We start from the raw sequence: 7,748 nt of genomic DNA on the forward strand, positions 1-7,748 counted from the left end.
AGCCTTGAGGGCAGGGACATGAATGGGAGTGGACAGATGTATGTGTGGTTTATAGTTCAGGAGGTGGACACAGGGAGAATAGGATCTTGATGTGAGTTCTTCATAAGTAAGCTGTTTCCCTTGGCTTATAATCTTAACTTCCAGTGGCCAGTATTTCCTGGAGCAAGTAATGAAGTTAAATTACACTGATCTTGTATGGATTAGTCAAAAACAGAAAAGTATGATTAGGTCCAGAAATGAAAAGCATAGAGGCAGGAAATTATGTTGTTTTCAGTGAAGTATACTTATATTTTCAGATATAAAAATTATCTTTTCAAATGTGAAATGATGTGTATAAGTACATAATGAATATTCTAAATATAAAATGGTATTTTCAAATACCAAAAAAGTGTACAAATTTATAAACATAGTAAAAATGTAAATTAACAACTAATATTAACTGTTTTTTTAATAACTTCATCCCCATTGCTTTATATTTTTTATTTTAAGACATAGTCTCACTAAGTTGCTTAGGCTGGCCTTGAAGTTGTGATCCTCCTATAATCTCCCAAGTCACTGGGCTTATAGGTATGTTACCACCATGCCTGGCAAAAATATATTATTATTCAAATACAAATTCTTAACAAATCATAATAAAAATAGTTGTCAAAAATTGTAATAAGCATTAAATAAAATAAAGAAAACTTGGTTTATCATGAATTGTTGTAAATGACATATTACTTAATCTTTGGATTCCTAAAAAGCAAATTGTGCTAAAGTTATCATGGTTGAGCATACTTTTGTGCAACTTTTCTGCAGCTGCTAAAAAGCTAAAAAGCCTCTTTTGAACCTGCTGTAGTAACTAACTTCAAATTTTTTCCTCTAACTCCATCTTCATGGTCTTGAGAAGATCTCTTGAATAACTGTTAGACTTTGTTGGTGATGTTCAGTCAAAGATTCAAGAATTGTACTTTTCATAGCTAATGAACTGCGTTTCAAATAAAGCCTTTCTGACTTATTTTTGTCACCCTTAGAATAAGAGAATATAAGTCAGTAGGATGATTTTCTGTTCTGTCATGTTGATATTTCTCTTCTTCAGAAGGTCTTTGACTGAAGTACAAGTTGTTATTGCAATAGGAATTTGTATTAATTTTCATTTTTTTTCTCCTCTTTGTGTTTATAGATTCAAGGGAAAAGTTTACTTCATTCAAAACTTTAACACAGTGTAAAATAGATTTCTTTGTTGTTCAAATCACTGCTGTATTTGAGTTTCTGCTACATGTAGCCAAAAGTATATAGAAAATCCAATAAAACATGCAAACTATGGATAAAATTAGAAAGCTGATCTGGGGATGTAGCTAAGTAGTAGAACTCATGCATGAGGTCCTGAGTTCAACCCCCAGTAACAATAACAACAAATTATATAGTTGTTTTAATGACATTAAGTTGGGCTAAATGGTTATATTACTATCCATTTGCTTCTGTAATTCACTGTTGTCATTGAATATGTTTCTTGCATTTTCAATTGATAGTGCATATTGGGAGTTTTGCCCTGGAGAATATCACATGTGGACACAAGGAAACAAAAACAGGGATGTTTCCAGCAGCATTGCCCATATACAATTAAATCAATTACAGTTGGAATGTTCTTACATAAGCTACATGATTCACTATTGCATAAAAAAGTCAATTATTCCTCAAATTTTCTATAAATGCTATAAATCTTCAGTTACCATTCAAGGAGATTTTCTTTTTTTTTTTTAAAGAGAGTGAGAGAGGAGAGAGAGAGAGAGAGAGGGAGAGAGAGAGAGAGAGAGAGAGAGAGAGAATTTTTAATATTTATTTTTTAGTTCTCGGCAGACACAACATCTTTGTATGTGGTGCTGAGGATCGAACCCGAGCCGCATGCATGCCAGGCAAGCGCGCTACCGCTTGAGCCACATCCCCAGCCCTCAAGGAGATTTTCAATGAAGTTTGACAAGTTAATTCTAAAATGTACAGGAAAAAGCAAATGACCAAAAATGGTCAAGACAGTTTGAAAGAATAAAAGAATAAATTGAGCAAACTTGCCCTTTCAAATATGAAGACTTATTATAAATCACAATGAGCTAACAGAATTATAAAAGTGTGATGTTGATGGAGGCAAGGGAATTTGTGTAAGTCACCAAGGTCAGATGACACAAAGTCAAAATCAAGAGGAAGAATACACCAAATGTTTAAGCCCTTGCAACCAGAAAAATGAAGCAACCAAAAAGCAAGAAATATTTCACTAAATGGGAATAAAAGAGGTTGAAATGTTTGGATCACTCATGGGGCTCTGCAGTAGACTTCTTCCCCAAAAGGAAGAAAATATCTTTAGGAAAAATAGCAAATGCAAATGAAGTCAGAGGTAACTTAGAGATAGAGCCACACAGGTTCTTGCTGTCACAAATTATTTTTTGTGGTTCATGAATATCTTTCTAAGGCTACCACCCAGGATGGTATGCATTCAGAAGGTTTGTAGTAGAACAAAATCCACATTGATGGGACTAATGGATATGTAAGTAAACACCTTAAGTCACCATTGCTAAAAGCAAAAATTTTGATAAAATCTTACAGAGTGAGGAAATTGTGTATAGAACTCAGAGGCTGTGGCAAGGAGAAGACCATGAATGAAAGATGGACAGAGGAAATGATGTCTATGCAGACTCTGCCACCTACTTCAGTGTCACCTCTAGGTGGTGCTGTCTCTAAGCTTTAAGCCTCAATGTGTTCTGGTTGTTGTTTTGGCAGTTGTTTTAAAAATAAATAAATAATAATAATTTTTTTAATGCAATTTGCTTTCTATTTCCCAATGCCATTAAAATTCTACAGCGTTTCTTCACTTATTTTTTGTTCCGCATCATACATGGAAACAAATTACATCTTACTGGGATCCATTCTTGTAATTAACATGACTATTGATTATATAGAGAGAGAAAAAAACTCAGCTGAAATTCTCCTACCATACAATCACAGAACAGATCACTTGTGTGACCTCAAAATATGTAGGGATTCTCCCCACCAGCAAGCAAGTAATTTTGCAGCAGAAACCAGCTGGGCATCCTCTAACTAGGTTCTGACACTATAAATATCAAGTCTCAGAAGTTGGGGGGTCAGTCCCCAAGACTACCTCCACTTCAGACCCAGTCAGAAGTATCAAGCTCTGAAACTGCTGACCAACCCACTGCAAACTGGGGTTCCCAAGATCATGCCCCCTTTCAAGTTCAATTGATTTGCTAGAGTAGCTCACAGAACTCAGGCAAACATTCTACTTACAGTTACTGGTTTACTATAAAGGATGTTTTAAAAGATACAGATAAACATTCAGATGAAGAGATACATAAGGGTGAGGCCCTGGGTTCAATCTCCAGCATCACATAAAAACTAAATAAACAAAATAAATGTATATTAAAAAAAGATACATAAGGCAAGGTCAAGAAGGGTCCCAAGCCCCAGAGCTTCCATCTCCTTAGAGATGGGGTGCATCACCCTCCCAGCCTGTGAGTGAGTTCTTGTTCACCTCCCTGTAATATGTGCAGCTATCCAGAAGCTCTCCCAGAACCCTGTCCTTTGGAGGTTTTATAGAGACTTTATTGCATAGATATGATTGGAGCATAGACAACTATGTAGAAATATGATTGGACAAAGAATATAGTCTAATGCTTACAGAATAAAGCAAGGCCTGTCCACTAGAATTCCTTTTGACCTTTCTGTGCATCATACATTCCTCCTGGGCATGGACCAGGTATTCTTCTGAAATAAGGATCTTATGACCTACTCTCAGATAAGGCGATGAGAAAATTTCTTTAGGGGTCATCTCTGAGACAGAAAGGTAGGGGAATGCTAGAGCTCCTATGACTCATATTTGGGAAGAGAAATTCTGTTTTTTATGAGCTGCCTTGGGTGGGGGAGCAAGTGACAGGAGGTAAGGAGAAATTCAAAGACAGATTTTGCTGTCTGAGGCTGCTTCAAAGGACAAAAAGTCTCCAACCTTACAACAAAGACATGCTTATTATTCTAGTCATATACAAGATAACAAGGGGCACTATGGGAATTATAAACCAGGAACCATGCACAAAGACTCATTGTATCATAATATTAAGAGTTGTAGTTAATGACATTAGTTGTTATATAGTTAAGCCCTGCTAGAAGTATCTTATGAATGGTTTGAAACAAAGCTTGGCCAAGCTATGGAAAAAATCTCTCAAAGTATTTAATATAATTTTTGAGTATTCTCAGAACCTCAGTAAACTAAGAGGAAATTTTTGGTCAGGTGTCTCAAGAATTTTGTAATTGTAGACATCTAATATATACATTTCACAATCAATTAGCAAAAAACATCAAAGCCTTAGTACGATTTTAATAGCATCTTGTTAATTAAGAGTTCTCACCTTTTGCATAGATTTTCACCACATGAAAACTTTGTCCCGATTTTAATTTAATTCATCTCATGTTCCTTGATTTGTGGTATTTCCCACCACTTGTCTTTCTCTTTCTTTTCTCTCTCTGTTCACCCACGCCAACCAAAGAACATTAGAACAATATTCAGAAAGCTGCTCTCAGGGCAAGATCAACCACTAAAAACCAAGAGAAAGGAAAATAAACACTGCTGGACTGAGATCAACCAGTAGCTTCCTGAATAACCTAAATACATAATACAGGCATGCAGTGGTGCAAGTCTGTAATCCAGCAGTTTAGGAGGCTAATTTGAGCAGCTTCAGCAATTTAGCAAGGCCCTCAATAACTTTGTAAGATCCTGTCCCAAAATAAAAACTAAAAAGGGCTGGGGATATGGCTTAGTGGTTGAGTGCCCCTGGGTTCAATCCTGGCTGCCAAAATAAATAAATAAATAAAACATAATCAAATTGTGCAATCAATTGTGGTTTGAAGTAGAATAAACACCTTCATTTCTGTGTTTCTTTCTCTACTCAATATAACATCACCTTAATGTTAGTTTTATCTCAGATATTTTACTAGGTGGTCTTGTCATTGTGCTAACATCATAGAGCAAACTTATATAGACCTAGATGATACAGATCAATCACGCTACATGGCCTCTTGATGCAGTCAAGAGGCTTAGTGAACATGAGATGTGTGCACTACAGAAAATATAACATGACCTCCTGTTTAACAGTACACTATTTTTTTTTAAGTAGGAGTGCACTCTGTAGTAACAGTAGGGCTACAGGTGCAGCTCAATGGTAGAGTGCTTGCCCAGCACAAGCAAGGCCCCAGATTCCATCCCCAGCACCACAAAATACAAAATATGATTACAAAGTATAGCATAGTAAATACATAAGCCAATAATGCACTGGCTTATTATAATTATTGAGTGTTACATGCTATGCATAATTGTACGTGCTATGCTTTTATGTGACTGGCAGTGCAGTGGGTTTGTTCATACCAGCATCATCACATATGTGTGAATTACACATTTAGCAATGATGTTGTGCTCCTACATCCCTAGGCAATAGGAATTTTTCAGCTCCATTACAGTCTTATAGGATCATTGTCATATATGCCATCTGTCACTGATGGAATCATCATTATGCAGCATATGGCTGTAATTGTCATTTCCACAGAAAAGATAGGTCAAACAACTGTATACATAAATCATGCACCACCTCCCCAAGAGATCATTGGAATAACTTATTGATCAAAGAGAGTTAAATTTATTGAATCTTCCACAATAAGGAAGAACAATCCTTTGACAAAAGTTTGATAGTCTCAGAAGGAAAGGGATACAGGTCGGTATTTGTAGGACTCGGGAATCTGAGTACAAATGGCTTAAAGAAGGATTTTCAAAGCAGTGAACTATTCTGGGAATTGAACAAAGTTTATAACATAATAGTTTAGGGATGTGGTAGTGTGACCAACTTGTCTTAGTTTACCTGGGACTTTCCCAGTTTTAAGAGTATAAGTCCTACATCCAGGGTACTAATTCAGGCCAAGGACAATTGGCCACCATTACAAGTATGATAACTAAATTTTCCTTTAATAAGTGGCATATTTTCCCAGAGGGAACAATCTGTTTCAGATATAATAGCCATTTTCCCAGAACAAACTGTTCAGAATAGTTTGCAGCAATTTTCTAAAATAATGAATTTAGTTATTAGTTTATGGCCTTATTCCTGGACATGAATTACTAAAACAAGTAGAAAAGTAACATCTTTATATTTGGCTTGATTTCCCATTCCTTATACATAAGGTATATGAATATAATGGTCTCAGTTCTCAATAGATCTACCTATATCAGAGTATAAGTCTTGATATAAATTAGTTTGGGTAAGGCAAGAGAGTTCTCTGGGATTTTATTTTTTAATCAGGACACTACTCCTATTTGTAATGGTTTCATCCTTATAACCTAATAGCCTCCCAAAGATTCCCCTTCCTAATATCATCACCTTAGAGATTAGGATTTCAACAGTCTTTAACAAATATATGTAGTTATTCCATAGGTTGTGCAAAAACACTTTGGGGGATTCCTTTGGAACTGATGTCAGAACTGTTCTACATTGCTTTAATATCCTTAACAGCATGGTTTCAACCTTTTACAATAGATTTAATTTGGAAGAAGAAACAATATTATTCATTGTCAAATCAAAAAATTAAGATGTGTAACTAGACAGGATTGTAAGTTCAAAGACAGCCTCAGCAACTTAGCAAGGCCCTAAGCAACTTAGCAACACCCTGTCTCAAATAAAACATAAAAAGGGCTGGGGATGTGGCTCAGTGGTTAAGTGCCCTGGGTTCAACCCTCAGTAAAAAAAAAAAAAAAAAAAAAAAAAAAAAAAGACATGATTAAATTCAATAAAGCTAGATGAAGTCAGACATTACTACTCAATGGCAAGAATACAGAAATGAGAGTAGACCAAGGATTCTAGTCCCAGTTGAGTCCTGAACGAAGTAAGCAATTTTGGCCTGTCACCTCACCTCACCTGTCACATCACCTGTGGTGATGCTGGTATAAATTTAGGCCTAAATTTCCCTCCATAGAATTCTCTATCAATTATCTAGTTGTCACATGGAAGTCAAAGAACCTGACTCAAGAGCATAATAGTCAGGAAAGGTAAGTTTTTGCTAAAGGAGGAGATAGAAACCTGTTCAGAAATGTTAACAGGACTAAGCATCACAGTAGAAAGCTGAACCAGTTAGTGCATAACTCTATAGTTCTGACCTACAAGTTTTCTGTCTGCCAATTCTGCTAGACATTTAAACTGGAATACCAGACGCAACTGAAAAGAAATTGTAGCCCAACTTTCAAGGTTTGTCTTAGAAAGTTTATTGACAATATTCCATTTTACAGCTTCTATTTGCATCCCTGTAGTGCATTCAGCTCGTTTCATAGTAATAAAGTTTAAAATGTTTTAATTTGGTAGGGTGTACAAAGTTTGCCATTTGAACCATTTCCAAACATACAACTGAGTGCCATTCATTACATTCAGGATACTGTGCAACCATCATCATTTACTTATTTTAAAAAGATATTTATATTTACTCATCTACCAACATAACTGTCCCTAGGTGCTAGGAATTTTGTGTTGAACAAAAAATGACATGTGGCCTTCACGGACCCTGGCAGGTGCTGCTGTTTTCCGAAGTCTTTACGTACAAATGGCCAAGGCTGAAAGATGAAGTGAGTGCAACACTGAAGTTGCTCCCACCCGGCCCCAATTACCGAAGCAGCGCCTTGAGGAGCGCTCCCTTCAATCCACGATTCTAGATTCTAAGACAAGCAGATTCTCCAC

This window comes from Spermophilus citellus (genome assembly GCF_964194105.1).
Source record: "Spermophilus citellus genome assembly, chromosome: 10".
Classification (NCBI taxonomy): Eukaryota; Metazoa; Chordata; class Mammalia; order Rodentia; family Sciuridae; genus Spermophilus; species Spermophilus citellus.